General features: G+C 38.9%; 1 long non-coding RNA gene across 8 annotated transcripts in view; it reads left to right on the top strand.

Moving 5' to 3' along the window:
- LOC147636786 (uncharacterized) overlaps positions 1 to 22,762 on the top strand; it is a 101,025-nt gene that overhangs the window by 50,353 nt on the left and 27,910 nt on the right. The window contains exon 2 of one of the 8 annotated variants that reach the window (XR_015266226.1): positions 13,948 to 14,608. The exons of the other annotated variants lie outside the window; for them this stretch is intronic. This is a non-coding gene — a long non-coding RNA (uncharacterized LOC147636786). Of the gene's footprint in view, positions 1 to 13,947; positions 14,609 to 22,762 lie in introns of those variants that run through there. 8 annotated transcript variants of the gene reach the window in all.

The raw sequence follows: 22,762 nt of genomic DNA on the forward strand, positions 1-22,762 counted from the left end.
TTCCATTCAACAACCGATTCAAGTAAGAAATAGAGTTCAAGTCCCTTGAAATATCAAGGACAGGGTCGTGGAAGAGGAAGAGTTGCTATGATTAAATATGAGGTAGCAACCCTTGAAGATGAAGAGGAGGCTAGAGCCTAGGCTTATGCTGGACAAAGCACCAAGGTGAAAATCATAATTTTCAGTGTCTATACACCAACATCCCATCATGGTAAGCATTTTAAATTGTTGATTAATTGTAGAAGTACCCATTTACTTCTTTCACCAAACTGCATCCGACACTTAGGTCTTAATCAAAAACCATCCACAAAAATGGTCATTGAGCTAGTTAGTGGGGCAAGGAAGTAATTTCCCAGCATACCATAGGGGATCTAGAGTTTGATCTCAATGTGGTAAACCAACCAACTGCTACTTCCATGTGATGCCCCTTGATATTTATGATGGTATTCTTGGAATGGATTGGCTAAAATAAAAAAGGGTGGAAAAATCTCATTCAAGGATGCCATAAAGGAAGAAGTAGTCAATCAAGACTAGCACAATCTCAAGGGTCGTATATCAGTATAGATGCACTTATAGATGCGTGTATATCCGTGCATATAGCCATGCATATAGTTACGTAAATAGCCGCGAAAACCTCTCCAGATTGCAAATTTTCCCATGGCCCCTCTCTCACTTCCATCTCTCTCTAGTTTGTGCGGCTATGTTCTCATTGTAGTGATCACCCTTCAATCGACCGAGATCAATGGTTGAAATTCACTACCACTCTTTCCTCGCCCATAGACCCTATAGAATGATATGCATGGCAAAGTGGAGTGTGCCATGATTGCCATCAACCACATCATGTTGTGCTGAATTCCCTCATCTCCCCAAGCCTCTGAACCTTTCAAAATTACCTCCTCCAAACTTTCCCAGGAACCCAAAAACTAATCTAGCGAAAGAATTTCTTCCATTCAACAACCGAGTCAAGTAAGAAATAGAGTTCAAGGCCCTTGAAATATCAAGGACAGGGTCGTCGAAGAGGAAGAGTTGCTATGATCAAATATGAGGTAGCAACCCTTAAAGATGAAGAGTAGGCTAGAGCCTCGGTTTATGCTAGATAGAGCACCAGGGTGAAAATCATGATTTTCAGTGATCTAGACACCAACATCCCATCATGGCAAGCATTTTAAATTGTTGATTGATTCTAGAAGTACTCATTTACTTCTTTCACACCAAACTGCATCAGACAATTAAGTCTTAATCAAAAACCATCCACAAAAATGGTCGTTGAGCTAGCTAGTGGTGGCAGGGAAGTAATTTCCAGCATACCATAGGGGATCTAGAGTTTGATCTCAATGGTAAACCAACCAACTGCTACTTGCATGTGATGCCCCTTGATATTTATGATGGTATTCTTGGAATGGATTGGTTAAAATAAAAAAGGGTGGAAAAATCTCATTCAAGGATGCCATAAAGAAAGAAGTAGTCAATGAAAACTAGCACGATCTTAAGGGTCGTATATCAGTATAGACACGCTTATAGACGCGCATATATCCGTGCATATATCCGTGCATATAGCCACGCATATAGCTATGTAAATAGCCACGTAAACCCCTCCAGATTGCAAATTCGCCCATGGCCCCTCTCTCACTTCCATGTCTCTCTAGTTTGTGCGGCTATGTTCTCATTCTCTTGTAGTGATCACCCTTCAATCGACCGAGATCAATGGTTGAAATTCACTACCACTCTTTCCTCGCCCCATAGACCCTATAGAATGATATGCATGGCAAAGTGGAGTGTGCCACGATTGCCATCAACCAGGTCATGTTGTGTTGAATTTCCTCATCTCCCCAAGCCTCTTAACCTTTCAAAATTACCTCCTCCAAACTATCCTAGGAACCCACAAACTAATCTAGGGGAAGAATTTCTTCCATTCAACAACCGAGTCAAGTAAGAAATAGAGTTCAAGGCCCTTGAAATATCAAGGATAGGGTCGTCGAAGAGGAAGAGTTGCTATGATCAAATATGAGGTAGCAACCCTTGAAGATGAAGAGGAGGCCAGAGCCTGGGTAGAGCACGAAGGTGAAAATCGTAATTTTTAGTGATCTAGACACCAACATCCCATCATGGGTAAGCATTTTAAATTGTTGATTGATTCTAGAAGTACTCATTTACTTCTTTCACCAAACTGCATGAGACAATTAGTTCTTAATCAAAAACCATCCACAAAAATGGTCATTGAGCTAGCTAGTGGCAAGGAAGTAATTTCCCAGCATACCATAGGGGATCTAGAGTTTTATCTCAATGGTAAACCAACCAGCTACTACTTGCGTGTGATGCCCCTTGATATTTATGATGGTATTCAAATGGATTGGTTAAAATAAAAAAGGGTGGAAAAATCTCATTCAGGGATGCCATAAAGGAAGAAATAGTCAATGAAGACTAGCACGATCTCAAGGGTCATATATCAGTATAGACACACATATAGATGCGCATATATCCATGCATATATCCGTGCATATAGCCATGCATATAGCTGTGTAGTAAACCCCTCCACATCGCAAATTCGCCCATGGCCCCTCTCTCACTTCCATGTCTCTCTAGTGTGTGCAGCTATGTTCTCATTCTCTTGTAGTGATCACCCTTCAATCGACCGAGATCAATGGTTGAAATTCACTACCACTCTTTCCTCGCCCATAGACCCTATAGAATGATATGCATGGCAAAGTGGAGTGTGACACGATTGCCATCAACCAGGTCATGTTCTGTTGAATTCCCTCATCTCCCCAAGCCTCTTAACCTTTCAAAATTACCTCCTCCAAACTTTCCCAGGAACCCACAAACTAATCTAGGGGAAGAATTGCTTCCATTCAACAACCAAGTCAAGAAAGAAATAGAGTTCAAGGCCCTTGAAATATCAAGTACAGGGTCGTCGAAGAGGAAGAGTTGCTGTGATCAAATATGAGGTAGCAACCCTTGAAGATGAAGAGGAGGCCAAAGCCTGGGTTTATGCTGGATAGAGCACCAAGGTGAAAATCATAATTTTCAGTGATCTAGACACCAACATCCCATCATGGTACGCATTTTAAATTGTTGATTGATTATGGAAGTACTCATTTACTTCTTTCACCAAACTGCATCAGACAATTAGTTCTTAATCAAAAACCATCCACAAAAAATGGTCATTGAGCTAGCTAGTGTGGCAAAGGAAGTAATTTCTTAGCATACCATAGGGGATCTAGAGTTTGATCTCAATGGTAAACCAACCATTTGCTACTTCCATGTGAGGCCCCTTGATATTTATGATGGTATTCTTGGAATGGATTGGCTAAAATAAAAAAGGGTGGAAAAATCCCATTCAAGGATGCCATAAAGGAAGAAGTAGTCAATGAAGACTAGCACGATCTCAAGGGTCATAAGTTTTATATTTGGGATAGCAATCAAAGACTCAAAGCATGGATGCAATGCATACAAGAATGTAAGTTAATGCTTTCACATTGAATGAGTTAAGTTAATAATTTGATTCTCTTTTATTTCTCCTTATAATGAGTTAGGTTTATAGGTTATGAGCATGTACCTCAAATGTACATGAAGGTTGTTTGCCACTTCATCGATGTGGAGAAAAGAATACAGGGTGAATTGTTGTTGGCTTTGAGAGTCATTAATGATGAGTAGGTGCCTCAGTCTCACTTTAGTTTTTATTGCTTGTCACATACACAAGTATTCATATTTTAACATTTGGTATAGGATTACTCGTGCCCATGTGGCACCCTCATTTGCACATGAGGTGTTCCTCTTTCAAAAGTTCGGTTTGGCATATAAGAAATCTTTTTTGGAGCAGTTGATAGATGAGGAAAGGCATTGGGTTGAAGTTGAGATGTCTCTAGATCATAGGCATTGGGTTGAAGTTGAGATGTCTCTAGAGCATAGGCATGGCCCTACTGTATGGTATAATGCACTAGCTAATTGTCCTTACTCTAGTTTGGAAGATAAAATCTTTATTGATATTGTTTTGATCATGGTTCCATTTCACTTCCATTATTACAACTCATGTTTATTTCCATCCTACATAGGAAGAGTTCTTTGAATCATTGAAAAGGCCACTTCAAAGTTGGATAGGGAAAGTATGACACTCGAGGAGTTCACATATGCTCATATCAAAGAGGCTAGAGGGGTGGAGAATGTCTTTCAAGACAAAACATACAAATTGTTGCAGATTGCAAACCCTACCAAAAATGGTGATGCATTTTTCCAATTCACTTATGCATATGATTGGAACAAGAAAAATTATCTAGTGAGGGACAAGATACTCACCCTTGCTCAGTCTAGACTTGAGCCTGATAGGTGAGATTGGAGGGTTAACATGTGGTGCTTATGTTTGTGTTATGTTTGTCATGTTTTTTCCCAACAACATGCGATGGTCCATTTTTGTTTGTTGTGATGTTGCAAGAAATCTACCATTTTGCACATGATGATTCAAACTAATGTGAAATATGAAGGTTACATTAGAAATTTTCGAGGAGGTTTTGAGATTGCGCAAAATTGAAAACCTATCTCAAGAAGGAGACATATTGGCATTGCATGTGTGAAGAGAGTCTAAGTATTATTTGAGGTCTTATTAGAGACATTAATATGAGAGGCTTGTTGCTACTTGAAGGTTTTGTGGAGCAGTTAAATGATGAAAGGGATAACCATGTAGAAGATGCCTTCCTTGACATTGTAAGAGATATGAAGCCCATGGGTGATACATCTAAGCAACTAGGGATTCAACTATTTGCTAAGAGAGGATTGTGTATAGGTAAGGGGTGTTTTAGTTTTCCATCATGCTCTAGGTCTCTTCTTTATGCATCACTCTAATTGACATGTATGCTAGGTGAGTGGGTACATTGCTGAGGGCCTTGAAATTAAATTCATGCCCTCCACAAATCTGATTATGGGCTAACCCCAATAGTGTGGGGTAGGAGCACCATCCATGAGCGGAGAAGGGCAATATTTTCATGAAATCTTGTTAGCTTCTAATTCTTGTTTAGTATGAGTTAATTGTGATTTAACAATTCATATTGGTCTATATACCATGGCCCCCTTTTCACACATACTTATTAATGTTCACCCTACTTGGCCTTTGGCCCGGCCTTTGGCCCATAAGCCTATCTCCCTCACTTACATTTGGCCCCTTGGCCTAATACAACTTATGCTTGGCCCTTGGCCTCCTATGTACAATTTCTATCCACACACCTCTTCATTACAAACCATCCCCACCCAAATATGTTTCATCCTAAAAACATGCACAAAGTAAAACCATAGTATGGATGGTTTGCATAAGCATCAAAATGAACAACTTCACACTTCTTTGCCAAAACTATACAAATCTTGAGCATGATTTGAGCCTTTGAGACCTCCAAAACTTTGTGTAATGCTGCCCAACTCACTGTTAATCATGTCTAAGAAGTGTATATATCAATTGCATCCATTTAAGCCTCTCTTATGCCTCGTAAATAGTAAATTACAACAAGCTGTTTTTCACTGTTTTGACTCAAAAATCCACCTTAGATATATCAAAAAGGTGTTCCATCCCCTCCAACATAGAGGTGTTCTTCTATATTGCTTCATCTTAAGGAGAACCTTTGACAAGGTTGCGTAACACCTTCTCTGGAATGTACTCCACCATGCTATATTCACTCATGGGTGGAAGCTCATCCAATACTTGCACCTCCAGCCTAACACAAACCTTCATATGTGATACATGAAAGACAGCATGTATCCTTGTAGTAGATGGAAGTATCAATTGATAAGCCACTTCTTCACGAACCCTTCTCAATACTTTGTATGGCCCAATTTAATGGTGTGCAAGTTTTGTGTTGGTACTACCTTTGAGAGATCCATATCGAGTCTTAGGTGTTGTCAAGAACACAAAGTCCCCTTCTTTGAATTCCAATGGTCTGCAGAGCGGCGATGTGCATCTTCATAATGCTTCATCTTCTCTTGAGACTTCTTGATGTTCTCTTTGCATGTTTGCAAAAGTGTTTGCGTTCTTTCCATTTCCTCCCTTACATGTAGATTTGCATTATCTTTCTTGAATTCTACGATCCGTACATGCACCTTGTAGCCATACATAGCCTTACAAAGCGACATTACAATACTACTATGATAGGTGTTATTGTAGGCGAACTCTTCCAAATGCAACCAATTATCCCATGCATGTTGCGTTTCATAGAAATAGTTCCTCAAGTAAGTCGTCTCAAGCCACTTATTGACCCTCTCAATTTGACCCATCAGTTTCTGGGTGATAGGTTGTGCTAGGACTCAACTTGGTACCCATGCTATCAAACAATGTATGCCAAAATGTGCCAATGAACTTCACATCTCCATCACTGACTATTTTTTGAGGCATACTATGCAACTTGAACACATTTTCCATGAGTTGGTGTGCCACCATAGATGTCGAGTGTCTCACTTCTGTTGGTACAAAATGGGCAACTTTTGTCAACAATCAATCAACCACCACATAGATGCTATCCCATCCCCTCTTGGTAGAAGGCAAGCCAGGCATTGAATCCATAACAATATGCATCCGGAATAGGTAAGAGCTGAAGCAATCTATCGGGCTTGTGTGTGGTATCCTTGTTGAGTTCACAAGGCATACACTTAGCAACATACTCTTTGAATTCCCTACATTGACCTTTCCAATGAAATCTCTTTCTTATGCCATTGTAGGTTTTGAAAAAACCCAAATGTCCCACCATGGGATTAGAATGCATCTCATCCACCATGACCTTTTTCTTGAAGAATGAGTGGGGTATAAGATACACCCTTTCTTTGCGATAGAGGATACCATTTTGTAACCGAAAATGAGGTAAATCATAAAAACACCATGCTGTTATTTTTGCACTATTTGTGAAACCTCGTAATCAAGTATGTATTCCTCTTGAATCTCCTCAATCCAATCATTATGCACTTCTGTGATGTCTGATATAATGAACATGCCCATATTCTAGAAAGTGAATTTGCCACCACATTTTCCTTTCCCTTTATATATGTGATCTCAAAATCATATTGCTGAAGGGTAGCCAAACACCTTCTTTGCTTAGGTGGTGAAAGATTTGATTGTGATAAGAATAATTAAAGAACCCTATGGTCACTTTGCACACAAAACTTTCTTCCATAAAGATAGTGATGGCATTTCTTGATTGCATGTAAGATTTGGTCATGCACATGCATCCCCATATCCTTGTCATCAAGTTTGTGGACTTCATAAGAAATTACCCCATGGTCTTGATACAACATGGCACCAATGCCTCTTCTACATGTATCTGCTCTATTAGTGAAAGGCTTGGAGAAATCCGAGCATATCAAGATAGGTGCCGCAGTAAGCATTCTTTTTAGCTCACCAAAACTCTTTTGTGCTGTAACATCCCAAAAGAATGCATCCTTCTTCAACTTATCCGTCAAAGGAGCTACTATATGTGCATACTTCTCAATGAACCGATCATAAAATGCTGAGAGACCTAAGAATCCCTGCACTTGAGTGAGATTGATGGGAGTAGGCCAATTCTTCACACATTCCACCTTCTTGGGATCTACCTTTATGCCATCAATGTGTACAATGTGACAAGGTATTCCACCTCCTTTTCCATGAATGTACACTTGGTTTCTTTAGCATGCAATTGGTTGGCTCTCAATGCATCAAATACTTCCTTCACACACATGAACTAAGTGCTCCTTTTAACTCTTTCTATACACCAATATTTCATTAAAAAAACACCAATACAAACTTGAAGAGGAATGGTTGTAGCACTTTGTTCATCAATGCTTGAAAATGAAGGAAAATGGAGGTAATGATGCATTTATGGGGGCAGATCAAAGCATATGTATGCCATTAGTGATGGGTGATTAAGAATATGATTAAAATGAGACTAAACTAATCACACAAGCATGCGGAGGGCATGAATCAAATACGAGAACTGATTTTTCACTCCCAAAGGTGTCGTTTTATAGGCCAAGAGTACATCCTTGAATATAGGAGAGGTGCCCTAATTTTAGGAGAGATGGAGAGATGGAGAGGAATGTGGAGAGGTAGAGTTATTGTAGGAGAGGTGGAGAGATGGAGAGATGGAGAGGAATGTGGAGAGGTAGAGTTATTGTAGGAGAGGTGGAGTGAATGTAGGTGGGCACTGCCTCAATTTTCTCCCTGATTCTCTACAGAGGAGGGTGCCCTCTTTTCACCTCTTTGACTAGACTCTTGTGCCTTTTACAATGTTGTAGTTACATGGATAATAACCTTTGAACCTTGGGTTTTAATCTTGTCTTTATGTTTGGGTTATTTCCAACACCCTCCTATAATCCAAACATGAAAACAATGACTTATAACTGACTTTGCCTAACAACAAATCCTCCTTGATACATTGAGATAGAGAACCCCCTTAATCACAACATAGGGTACATAGGGTGTGTGTACTCTTCTCTTACAAACTTCAAGGCATGGATTAACAACAATAGGTGGGTATACACAACAAAGAGTTAAGCAGCCAGCAACACAACAAGAATTACTCAACAACTAGTGCTCCCACAGACATAAGGCATAGCCAAATATGACTTAGATAATGTTTTAAAAGGCATAAGAGTCCTCTACATCTTCACACACTTGAGCAAGGTTGGTTTCTTCTACAACAGTGTTGACTTTCTTCTTTCCTTTCTTCTTGTCCTTGAGATAGCACCTTTAAGATGAGTGATTTGTCTTTCCACAATGCACACATGGATTGTTGGTGAAGCAGTCGTTAGTAAGATTATTTGTTCTTCCATAGCTTGCACACTTTTTCTTCATATTGTTAGAGGAGACAACATAGGCGCCTCTAAAGTCATCTTTGACAAGCTTCTTCTCTTCTTCTTGCAAAGAGTTAATCACACTTTCCAAAGAAGGAATGGGTTACTCTTTAAAGCATAGTGACTATTTGATTGAAATTTGAAGGCATAGCCTTTAACAATATGGCAATGACATCTTCTTCATATACTGGAGCCTTCACATACACAAGTTAAGTCAAAGACTCTTAAGTCTCTTGATTAGTAAAGCCACGCCTTCACTATATTCCATTTTAAGCTCATACAATTGAATTTTAAGACTAATTTTGGAGTGTTTAGCCTTAGCATTAAATATCTTTTCAAGTGTGTCCCATGCCATTGCAGTAGTGTTATCATCATCAATGTAATGAATGTAACCATCATCAAGTGTAGTGATTATGATGCGCAATGCTTGCTCATCTTTGGATTGCAATGCAATAGTGGTTTCTATAATATAATAACAAAATTTTCATCTCCATCATCAGGTTGTGGTTTTACAAGACTCCATAGATTCTTCTTCATTAAGTACCCCTTAATTTTGGTTTGCCAGGTGTGGAAACTTTGGCCATTAAACTTATCTAGCATTTTAGATGAAGCCATGAGAAGTTCTTACCATTGAGATAAACCTAGGGCAGTGTATAATATCCTACAATTGTGATTAATGTAAGTAATTATCCCAAAACCCCAAATACATTGAGATAAGCACCATGTTTTGTATATGCAAAAAACTATATGACTTTGGTGGGTACAATTAGGGGTAGAAAATGAGAGTAAGAGTCAAAATTGTTTACATAAACATCAATAGAAACTCTCTAATGTTGGGTTAGACCAAGAAATGGTCACTAAACATTTCAATTATAAAGATTAATTGCTTGTTTTTCTGAGGTAAGTTCTGAGGTAAGTTCAATGTTGGCATGTGCGGGGGGTACTCTGATTTGGAGTGCTCAAATGGAGTACCAACAAATAAGAAGGGAAACTTGAAGTGAGGCTATATAAGGCTTTAGAAACACATGAATTAAATATTTAAAACTTGAATGGATAAAAAAACCAAGTATTTAAAGATTAATTGAACAAATCAAGAAATTCTTCTTATTGTGGTATTCTGTAGAAAACAGTCGATTGATAATATCCCTTGTGTAGCCTGTGTGGTTGATCCTTTTGAGAACCCTTTTAGGGATATAAAAGCCCCCAAACAATTCCTCCAATGACTCAGGGATACAAAATCCCCCAAACAATTCCTTGAATGACTCACTCTATAGTGAGTTCTGGACTCTGCAAGCCAACGGTGTCGATTTTTGAAAAACGCACAAATCTGCTGCACCGCATGACGTTTTTGAGCAATTAAAGAGGCTCGACTATGTGCCATGATGTGATGAGAAAGCGCCTAAAATTTTAGATCACCAAAATATTAAGTGTACATAGAGATCAAAGCCCACCAAAGCAGTAATAAAATCTTAATGATCTATTCATAATGAATTATGTTGTAAAAATGATTAGAGGAGTGTAATTACGGTACCAAGGGATCACCTAACTCTGATACCATGAAGTAAAATGGCAGTAATGATGAATTTATGGTGGATCAAAGCATATGTATGCCATTAGTGATGGGTGATTAAGAATATGATTAAAATGAGATTAAGCTAATCATACAAGCATGCAAAGGGCATGAATCAAACACGAGAATTGATTTTTCATTCCCAAAGGTGCCTTTTTATAGGCCAAGAGTACATCCTTGAATATACGAGATGTGCCTTGATTTTAGGAGAGATGGAGAGGAATATGGAGAGGTGGACTGAATGTAGGTGGGCACTGCCCTCTATTTTCTCCCTGAATCTCTACAGAGGAGGGCATCCTCTTTTCACCTCTTTGACTAGATTCTTGTGCCTTTTAAAATGCTGGTTACAACGATAATAACCTTTGAACCTTGGGCTTTAATATTGTCTTTATATTTGGGTTATTTCCAACAGAAAAGTGGCGAGTGCATTACATAGCCTAAACGACATCACCATGAAATGATAGAGACCTCTTTCAGGATGAAATGTCATCTTGTGCTCATCCCCCACTTTTCATTCTTATTTGGTGGTAATTGGACTGCAAGTCAATCTTGGTGAAGAACTTGGCACTCTTAAATTCATCCAAGAGATCATCAATTCTTGGGATTGGGTACCTATTCTTGATGATGATTTTATTAACATCCCGATCATCTATGCACATTCTAAAAGTCTCATCCTTCTTCTTCACCAATAAAACGGGCGATACAAATGATGATTGACTCGGTTCCACCCACCCTATATCTATGGGCTCTTTAACTTGCTTTGCCACTTCATCTTTCTCCACTTTTGATAATCTATGCGGAGGTTTATTGACCAGCCTTGCATTAGGATCTAACTCAATGGCATGATCTACCTCCCTCATTGGTTGCAAGCACTTGGGCATATGGAACACATCTTCATACTCCTTAAGCAGCTTCTCCATGACCACATGTGTAACTTTGCTCTCTTTCTCATTATCCTCATGTTTACAAAGCTGAAAAACGTACATATAGCCACTCTTTTTCAATTCTCTCTTGAAGTTGAGTTGTGTGATATTGATCAAGGTTAAATTTGAGGTGCCAAAAACCATGCAATGTAATGGTCTCCTTTCCATGCATAAACCTCAAAAATCCTTGTTGTTTGCAAATTCATAGAGAAGGCTCCAAGATTTGATAGACAATCACACCGCAAAACCATTTCAATCGACCCCATATCTAGCACCAACAATTCAGCTTTGCAAGTGTAATCCTTTGAGAGCATCAATTCCACATTTCTACAAATCATTATGAAATCCATGTTATCCTCGTTTGCCACTTCAACTTTTCTCTTCATTGTTGCTAATTCCTTCGGGTACAACTTGAGATTTCGCAGTAAATTATAGTTCACAAAATTGTGTGTGCTACCACTGTCCACCAACACAAATGCAATCCTTCCCTTGATGGTAGCCTTGAATCTCAATGTATGTGACCCTTTGCAACTAGCATAGGATTTGTTGGATATGGAACAAAGAGTAGAATTGTGTCCATATACAGTTGTAGCACCCAAAGTATGTAGTAAGCCATCATTGTAATAAAAAAGATCACCAAGAGAACCATTGGGATCAAAAGGAAACTCCCCTTCCAGGTCTAAATAATGGTCGGCATCCACAAACTCATATGGCTCATCAAGTGGCTCTATTTCTTTGTCCTTAGTCTCATCCACCACTTTTGATTAAACCATATTAATTTTGACATTGCAGGCTTTGCACTCCTTCCAATGCTCTTTGTGATACTTTCCACCACATTGTAGCATAGGTTTTTGTCCCTCATTTGATTGATGCGGTCTTCCCTCACAAATTTGGTCTTGGTAACCCCATCATTGGTTGGATTTTCACCCACTTGTTGTGAAGGCTTTTGAGAAGTATTCTCACTTTTGAAACCACCCGCCGTAGTGTATGGTTTGCCACCACTACCATAGATGGTAGGAAATTTAGGTACATTGGGAGTGTTAAAAGGTGGCTTTGTGAAAGCATTTGACCCATAATCTCGCCGATGATTCACCCATGTATTTGTATACTTTTCCTCATATACCTTGACCAAGATCATTGCATCCTTGAGAGCTGTTGGTCTTTGTGCCTTCATATCCATTCCAATTGCATTCTTCAAGCCCTTGATATACTTCACTATTTTAAACTCTTCACTAAACCATTCAACATGAAGCATAAGTTCAAGAAACTTATGTGTATATTTCTTCACACTCAAGTATCTTTGTTGTAGATTTGTTGTAGATTGTCTCATTCACAAAACATTTTATCTTTTTGCATCTTGGAAGTGAATGCTTCTCTCATATCTGCCTTGAATGCATCCCAACTTGTGACCTCATAATCTTGTGATTGGAGATGCATCCACCATGCATGAACATACCCTTCCAAGTGTAAGGTAGCAAAGTAAACCTTTGCTTTCTCACTTCAAGGGTTTATCTCAAAATAGAGATCCAATTTGTTCACCCACTCCTCAAAGATGTCATTGTAGTACCTTCATCACCACTAAACTTTGAAAGGATAATCTTTTACAGCCTTGATTCCATCTCCATCCCCATGATGGTCACCATGCCTATGCATAGGCTCATCCATATAATCATTTTTATCCTCAAACTCACCAACAAGATCTTCCTCAACAACATGAGGTCTTGAAGCATCACCTCGATGAGTATTCCCCTTGAATGGAACATGACCATCACTCCTTGGGAATTTTGAGCCTTCATTCCTTGGGTTTGGAAATGCATGAACCTTTCCTTTGCCTTCATTTGGTGTGTACGGAAGCATTGGGTTGCGCATAGCACCATAAGTAGAATGAAAACCGAACATTATGAGATCGTGCACCCTTATCTTCATCCTTTCTCTTTATGTCATCATGAATGCCCCTAATCTCTTTCATTATTGGTTGCATCATTCTTTTAACAAGTGGTTGCATCATGGATTCCATCCTGCTTTCTCATCATCATCATCATTTGTAACATGTCATTTGTCATAAGCGGGAATCGTGGGGGTGCGTTTTCTCCTCCCAATTGATTTGATGCATTGGCCACATTTTCAAAACTTGGCCCCATTTTCACATTATTTGTCTTATGTGTCATATTTTCATTGTCGTTGTCCCCTTGTAAACTCATGTCCTCTTCATCAATCACCTCTACATGATATTCATTCACCATTTCCCTATCTTCTCTTATATCTTGAAGTCCCATCGCTTGCTTGGATGGATGCCCCTTGGCATAATGGCTAGTAAAAGGTTCAAATGGTGTCGAAAATTGTTGATCTAGGTCTCTATGGATAGCTCTTGTTGCATTGTATCCAAATATTCAATAACAAAAAATGTTAAGATAGCCCTAATATTCTTTGTTTTAGGCTTTGTACAACATTGCTGAAAATAGTAATTTGGCTCCAAAACCCTAATATGAAGTTAGAATTTTTTCGGCAATAGATTTTGGAAAGATCTTAAGTGGTACTATCCCTAAACAAAAATCCTGTTGCTTGACTCAAAGTGGAAGTATTCTCTGTTTTGACTTTTGTGTGTTGACCAAGCATGCAGTACCTAATTCCAAATTTTTTTGTGTCATTTGGTAGGTCTCAGGGAGTACTATAAGTATATCCAATCACTTTTTTGAACCTTCAAAACCCCTTGGACTAAATTAGGGTTTTATGAATCTAGTGAAACCCTGAATAAGGCCCACTTCTGGTATTTGATTTATGCAATCATTAGCTTGTTTCAAAGCTCTAGAGAAGAAATTTGTAATGCGATGTAGAGACCTTGTTACTTGCCCAAAACCCTGATGATTGAATTAGGATTTTCATTACATCCACACATGAATTTCTGAGCAAAATCGAACAGCATCCCCTTTGAAATTGGGAAAAATCTCAATGTAATGAAGTGTTACAACACTCATGCACTCATTGCCAAATTGCCCTAATGTCCAATGAAATCCAATTGCATGTGAATTTGACCATTGTAAGTGTCTTTTTGCATGCCAAAATCATTGCATAATTGTCCCAATACCTCACCCATGCATCATTTTGCCACAAGATTTCTCTTGATATTGTCTTGAGGATGTACGTCGGTGGAGCATGTTGAAGCTTTTCGATTTCCCCGGCCAAGCTCTTTACCCAAGTTTACAATCCAAGGGAAAAGTTTTGGGCCATTTCTTCCCCACCATGTACCTTAATCCCTCACCGTATCACTTTCCTATGGCACTCATGGCACAGTGAGTTCAAGACATGCTCCCCACGGTCTCTCCATATATCGGGGTACCCTCACACATCACTAGTATGCTAGAAATAGAAGGTGTAATGCAAAGTGATGTGGAGAGTGAATGAACTATTTAAACAGGTGGTGAGATCACTTACAAATTGATTTTAAGCATGACTCATGCTTTTACAATTGTTCATACATTCAAGTATGTACGCATGCACCATCAATCATCACTAATGATTCAACACATCCAAAGTTAAATCTAATAGTGATTAGAAATGAAATTTCTCAAAGCCTTCTCTTTGATGCTTACCATTAATAATCTTAAAATCCCCTTCATAGCATATGTTTGCCAAGATTTTTGCACATTTGGCATACCATTTACATGCATTTGAGAAGTTGAAGCATCCAATAAGCAATAGCAAGGTAAATAATGCTTCCAAAAGCTTGAAATAAACCACAAGGCTCCACAAGAGGATGAAAATGATTCATTCTTAGCAAAATCCAAACTTGAGAGCAATGGTTGATTAATTGGTAAGAAACTTTGCTTAGCAAAACCCAAACTTGAGAGCAATGGTTGATAAATTGGCCATTTGGTAAGAAACTTTGCTTAATTATGTCATCATTAATTGGTTCGCTTGGAAGAAAACCCCAAATCTCAAGTGTAGATTCAAGAAATCCAAGAAATCAATCAATTGATGCAATAAAATGTTTATCAATTGTTCAAATGTTACCAAGAAGCCACAATATTGAATGTTGGTTGCTAAATGATCTTGCCTTGATGAAAAACATGGGCCTTGTAGCCTTTTGAAGAGTCCATGGCCCTCAAATCTAATGAAATAGGTCTCCAAGATGGTAGAAACTGATAGAAGATGCCATTGCTAAGCTTAAGAAAGCATTTAAGTTTGTATTCACACTAGAATGGAGTCCCACTTCAAGAAAATGGCACCCTTCTCTATAGAAAATGGGCACCCTTCTCTATAGAAAATGTCACCCTTCTCTATAGAAAATGGGCACGGCCTATTGTTGCCTCTCTAAACCATAGATTAGGAGCTAATTATGCTCAATAGTATCCCCCTAATGTTGCCTAAATGATAGTATTCAAAGGTGAGATGATGCAACCAAGAGCGATGATGAAACGTGGGTTTCCTTCAAGCACATAAGGGCTGGAAATTTATCTAGAAAACCATGGTAAAATTTTGGAGAAATAGGATCAATAGGAAGCTCTGATACCACTGCAATGAACTATGATTGACCACTCAAATAATGGAGTGGGAACATTGGTTTAGCAGCACCATCCATGAGCAAGGAGAAGCCTTAGGGCAAGATTGCCAAAAATCTTGTTAGCTTTTAATTCATGATTAGTATGAGTTAATTCTGATTATAGTTCACATTGGCCTATATACCATGGCCCCCTTTCACACATACTTATTAATGTCCACCCTAGTTGGCCTAGGTCCCTCACTTACACTTGGCCCCTGCCCTAATACAATGTATGCTTTTGGCCTTTGGCCTCCTATGTACAATTTGTCTCCACAGTCATGTGTCCACCGCTTCATTACAAACGCTTCATTACAAATGTGAAGAAAGACATTAGGGAAAATGTGGACTCATTTTTGGGCCCTCTAAGAAATGCCAAGTCATCATTCTATTACGAAAAGGGGGATCATGGATAACTCTATCCATAGTACCTCAAAACTATGTCATGTAACATATCATTGGAAAGATCTTCATGAGAGGATTCTAACACACCAACCTTCAACGAATTTGGAGTTTTTATGCTCAAGTTATGGCCTTCCCACCAAAAAGTAACCTCAAAATTTCCGTAGTCTCACCCTCATTGGTCCTTATGGAATATTCCCTAGAATCTCAAAGAGATTAAAAGGCCCAAAAGTGAGTCCAAATTTTCCCTATTGGAACTTCGGGTGGTCACTTATGCACCAAATTTATTTTCCATTTCTCTCGGACCATATACTTGTGTTTTGTTCAATTTATTGTCATTTTTAATGATACAAGAGTTGAATAATTAAGACATCAACCAGCAAAGGGAGAGCAGGAGCAAAAGAGCATCGGATCCATCGATCACAGGGTTAGGTGGGGAGTCTAAACCGGTTAGTACAATGTAAATAAGAGTAAGCAACTCAACCCTACAATGATTTCATAAACTAGATATAAAAAACTCTCTTCTTACTATTTGTAGGCCCCAGGTTCTATACATATATCACTGCCATGCTTACAAATGTGGTCAACTTAGTGGCTGGTCCAGACAATGAGATGTACGTGTTTAGTTGGGTGTACTTACTTTTCTTTGTATTAGTTATAAATGCCACATCTAACTTTGTATGCATGTTCTTGTGATTCAGGATTGAAGCATGGTTGGAAAAGATAAATAAACCATCTCTCTCTCATGCTTGTGAGCCTTGCACACAAAAGTGGTGAACTTTGTTTGGGCAGACTTTCCAACTAGCTTGCAAGTGGAGTTTGTAGATTTAGAAGAATTTTCCCCTTGGAACAAGTTCTCCAATGAGTTGGCATGGGGTGCAACAGAGCTTGCAGTCGGCTTTTTATTGCCGATCAAGGTTGGTTTGTTACTTGTTGCCTAGCATCTCATTTTCCACTTGTTCATGAGAGTGCAACCAAGAATGAGTTGGCATTGTGGTGCAAAAATACTTTGTTATATGACCAAGGTTATGTTCGACATGGCAAGAGGGTAAGAGTAGCCTCTATGGTTATGTTTGGTATGGCGGGAGGGTAGGATGTCCATGAAAGACATGATAATGAGTATGACCTTCATTTCAGGTATTGATTTGACATTGGGAATGTTCTCTAGGAGGGAAGATTTCCCTATGCCGACCATGCATCATGTTCGTGGTGCTTAAGTGGATCCCAGGAGCTTTCCACTAGCAACTAGGAGTGTGCTCATGGAAAGTAGGCATCTTACGTTTCCAAGGACCAAGGCCGCATGGACATATATACATGGGGGGGCTGAGAGAACAGGTATATTCTACTGGTGAGACTAATTATTCATGATTTATCCATCCATGCTTGTTCTCATGCTTTATCCATCCATGCATGCTGGCTCTCAATCTTATGACATTTGATAAGAAGAAACTTTGTTTTTATAGGTGTCTTATCACTACATTCACAGAGGTTAGTCATAGCATCATTGATTTGTTTGCAGGTTGTGGTGGGATGGGTATATTCTACTGGTGAGACTAATTATTCATGATTTATCCATCCATGCTTGTTCTCATGCTTTATGCATCCATGCATGCTGGCTCTCAATCTTATGACATTTGATAAGAAGAAACTTTGTTTTTATAGGTGTCTTATCACTACATTCACAGAGGTTAGTCATAGCATCATTGATTTGTTTGCAGGTTGTGGTGGGATGGGTAGAATGTCATAGTCAGTACTACACAATCAGTACACATAGGCATTGTCTATGCATTGAGCATGATGTAAATGGTTATGATGCACTTTTGTGAGGGGCCTTCACTCTGAACCTGACAGATAGCCGCATGTTTGACATGCACATGATCTATGATTACCATTGTATATATCATAAAGAAAAGACCATGATAGTGCACAGCATACCTAGTCAAACTTTATGTATATTTATGTTTTGTCATGGGTATGTATAGGGGCTAGGGTTTTTCCCTTGTACTCCCCAAGGGTTTTTTCACCTAAAGCCAGAGACCCTTGTGTGATATATATGGCTAACATCATCATAATAGGGCTCACCTATATATACCTATTTATAATGATAATCTATCTATTTTTGGGAGCGAATCTTGGCTCTCTCTATCTACATGTGATGTAGCATATTGGTTTCAAGTCATCTACAGAGGACCATGATCTTTATGACATTTCATGGATGTTTTCCTTATTTATAACATTTACTATGGTTTTGTTCCTTTCACGAATGTTTATGACTTTTTCTGTACGTGATGTCACCCATATTCTTAGTGAATGGGCTCTTGAAATTTCCATTCTTAGTGAATGGGCTCTTGAAATTTCCATGTGTCAAGGAATGTCAACAACACTTTTGTATTTTCATTGTATGGACTCTTATTAATTTCATGTATCAAGTAATATGCCAATAATAGAATGAAACTTATGTTGACATTTGAAACCTCAAGACTTGTCATATGGTGTTATAGAAGATAAGAATGTTTTTGGGGAAAATGGGAATGGAAATATTGTTCCCTTCTTTGGATTCTAGAGTATAGGATGGTGGGTTTTTTGGGGAACAAACCCACTAGTTGGATACATAGTCTCTCTCTTTGTAAAAGCAACCTAGATCTAACTCTACTTCTCAAAAAGCTTCAATACTTGTTGTGCTCATTGTCAACACCTTCTTCCACACTTTCAACAATGTCCTAGATGGTCCCTTTCTCATCCACCCATTCCCAATAGTTATTGCCACACCTCTCTACTATTAGGGGTGTTTCTATGCCCATTTATTGACTCAAAAAAGACTACACCTTGATGTGTAGTATAAAGAAAGAGAGAGAGAGAGAGAGAGAGAGAGAGAGAGAGAGAGAGAGAGAGAGAGAGAGAGAGAGTTTTGGGAAATTCTTGAGGAGGTACTATAGGGGGCTAAATTAAATCACAGTGAAGAATAAATATCCAATCCCTAGGATTGAAAAACTTCTAGATCGACTTCACAGAGCCCGTCTTCACACAAATTGATTTAAAGTCTAGCTACTATCAGATTAGGGTCAAGGAAGAAGACATCCCAAAGAAAGCATTTAATTCTAAATATGGGCATTATTAATACATGATGATGTTTGGGTTGACTAATGCCCTAGTAAAATTTAACAGGCTCATGCAAGATATATTCAGGAAGCATCTTGACAATCATGTTTTGGTGTTCTTTGATGATATTCTGATCTACTCTAAGGATGAGAAAGAGCACGAAGCCCAAGTTAGAGAAGTTCTAGAAATCCTAAGGGAGTATCAACTCTTTGCTAAAAAGTGTAAGTGTACCTTCTTTCTAGAAAAAAATGAATATTTGGGATTCATTGTCTCTAAGGATGGGATTTCAATAGACCCGGCAAAGGTACAAGATATAGCGGAATAGCCTTAACCATCCAACATCAAGGAGATTCAAGCATTTCTTGGAATCATAGGGTGGTACCAAATATTTACTCAAGATTATGCAAAGATAGCCACACCTTGATTGAAGATATTTAAAAAGAATACAAAAATAGTTTGAACTAAGAAGCATCAACAAAGTTTTGATAAACTCAAGGTGTCTCTCACAACTTCACCCATCCTTCAACTGTAAAATTTTGATGCACATTTTGAAGTAGTCACTAATGCTAATGGATTGGCTACTGGTGGAGAAGGAAAACTAGTAGCTTACACTTGAAGGAAACTCAAAGATTACGAGAGAAACTATGCTACTCATGGTCTAGAATGTTTGGCTATAATTCATTCTCTTAAGTTATGGCAACAATACCTACTTGGCAGAAGGTTCATGTTTACTATAGATCATAAGAGCTAAAGTGGATTTTTATGAGAATTTGACTTTAAAATTAAATATAGACAGGGCAAAGCTAATGTAGTTGTAAAAGCATTGAGTAGGAAGTTCTTTGTGTCTACAATCTCTATGATAGTAACCCTTTACTTATGGAAGTGAAGTACAATGCAGCCTCCTTAGATGAGTACTTTGGGCATAATTTACAACTCTTGGCCCAAACAACTCACTCTGAGAAAGAGAGTAGGATAATCAAAGATTACACTCTTTTGGATTCTTATTCGGCCAACTAAGGTTGTGCATACCAAACATTAAAGAGTTAAAAGATCAATTCCTACGTGAAGCTCATGATATGCAACATTGGCCAGACATCCAAGATATGTGAAGATGTTGAATGTTCTACTACAAACGAGTTTCTCTTGGCCAGGATTCAAGAAAGATATACTCAGGTATGTCACACAATTCTTATCTTATCAAAGGAACAAGGATGAAAGGCCAATTTCACCCCTAGACATTCCTCAAATGAAGTGGGAATGTATCAGTATAGATTTTTTTACAATCCTTCTTTCTGTATAAGGGGGTTATGACTCTATCACGATGGTGGTGGAAAGGCTAACAAAAGTAGCCCATTTAATTTCTCTCAACAAGGAAATGGACATTCTAAGAATATTCATCAAAGAGATATTCAAACTGCATGGTTTGCCACCAAAAAGGATTGTCAGTGAAAGGGATACAAAGTTTACTTCTCGGTTTTGGACTGATCTTTTTAAGGGGATTGTAACTCAATTAAACTTTAGCATGGCCTCTCATCGAGAGGTAGATGGTCAGACTGAAAGGGAAAATCAAGTCATTGAAGACACTCATGGCTTATTGGAATGCGAGCCAAATCTATGGCTTCATTACCTGCCCATTGGTAGAATTTACCTATCACTCAACTATCACAAGAGGATAGGTATGTCCCATTTTAAGGCTTTATATGGTCAAGATTGTATAATACCATTAAATTGGTTTGATCTAATGAATAGAGTAGAAGCCTTTAAACAAATGAATAGAGTAGAAGCCTCTAAACAAATGCTCTGGATTACATGGATCAAGAAATGAAAGTTTTCCGGAAGGAGATCAAGGTTGCCTAAGACATACAAAAACATTATGCTAATGTCAAAAGATCTCAACAATTATTCAAAGAAGGAGATATGGTCTTTCTAAGGGTACATCCAAAAAGAAGCTCTATATCTTTAGGAAAGTATAAAAAGTGATGCCCTCGATACTGTGGACCTTATGTCATCACCAAAAGAATCAATGACCAAGCCTATGAGCTATTGCTACCCCCTCATCTAAAAGTCTATAATGTATTCCATGTAAACCCTTTGAAAGCCTATGTATCTAGTCTTGACCATATCCTAGATGATGATAAAATAGTCATACCATCCCAAAGCACTTAAGAAATTCAACCAAATAGAATCCTTAGTTCTAGAGAAGGGACTCTCGAAAATAGAGTCATTAGGGAATATTTAGTTCGTTTTTGGAAAGACTTCCCAAGAGAAGATGCTACCTCGCAAGATGTACCTAAGTTGTATCAACATTTTCCCTACCTCTTTTTGAGAGGAGGAGACATCTCAATTTCTTTAAGGAGAAAATGATGTAAATTTTTGTTAGAAACCCTTTAGCTTTATTTCTAAATTTTATTTTATTTTCTAAAAAATAAAGGAGGTGGCGACCAGCTCCTTAGCGCAGCACCCCCCCTTCATCATTAGTCCTCCCTCTCTCTCGCTGGGTGGTGGACCTCCGGCCAGATGATATGGAGCATAAACGTTCTTCGTTATTTCATTCCACCGGCCATGCTGCTGTAGATGCATGCCTTATCTTTTTCCTCCCCACTGGCCAACCACGCTATCCGGCCACGACTTCTTCATCTGCGTTGGCATTGACTCCCGATCCCTATTATGTGCACCATTTTAGACCCCCCAGGTACTCCTCCTCGAAAGCCACCGCCATGGCTGGTGGCAGAGGGCTTCGCCTCCCTCTCTCCATTTTGTCCCTCGTCAGCAACCAGCTCTACTCACATCCCTCGCTACTCTCGAGTTCTCACCACCTTTTGTAGCGTACCCCCTCCTTACCACTCATCAAGCCACTTGTAGAGGGGGCATTTTTTAAAGTGATCCACGTGTGAACCCCCTCCTCACCACTCATTTGTGCTAGCAACCAGTCCCCCTCACTCTCCATGATTCGCTCATGCATAGCCTCTCACCACCCTCGCCTATACTCACCCCCCTCTCTCAGCCCTCACCACCCCTCTTACACTCCCTTGCTAGTAAACCCCTCATCAACCAAATCCCCCTCACCACTCTCACAATCCCCCTCCATCACTAATTCCCTCACCCACTCATGGACTTCTCCCTCTGGTATTCTTTGTCTCATTCTCCTTCACACTCTCTCTCAATCTCTTGTCCCTTTCTCCGTCTGCCGGTCTCCTCTCCAACTACCTACAACTTTCTTGCGCTTCTGCTCCCATATCTAGATGTCTCTTAATGAATCAATGTCTTTCTCTGTTTCTTCCATTTTCACTACTAGGATAAAGAAAAAAACTACAACTTGATTGTTAATTATGAATAAAGCCTAGTGAGTGGTTGAAGAATAAACTGAGATTAGAGGCTCTATCTCCAAGAGGTTCTCAATATACTCTACATAACAGAGTATCTCCATTCAAC

The sequence above is a fragment of the Cibotium barometz genome, chromosome 7 (genome assembly GCF_041138505.1).
Source record: "Cibotium barometz isolate CiBa-2024 chromosome 7, ASM4113850v1, whole genome shotgun sequence".
Taxonomy (NCBI): domain Eukaryota; kingdom Viridiplantae; phylum Streptophyta; class Polypodiopsida; order Cyatheales; family Cibotiaceae; genus Cibotium; species Cibotium barometz.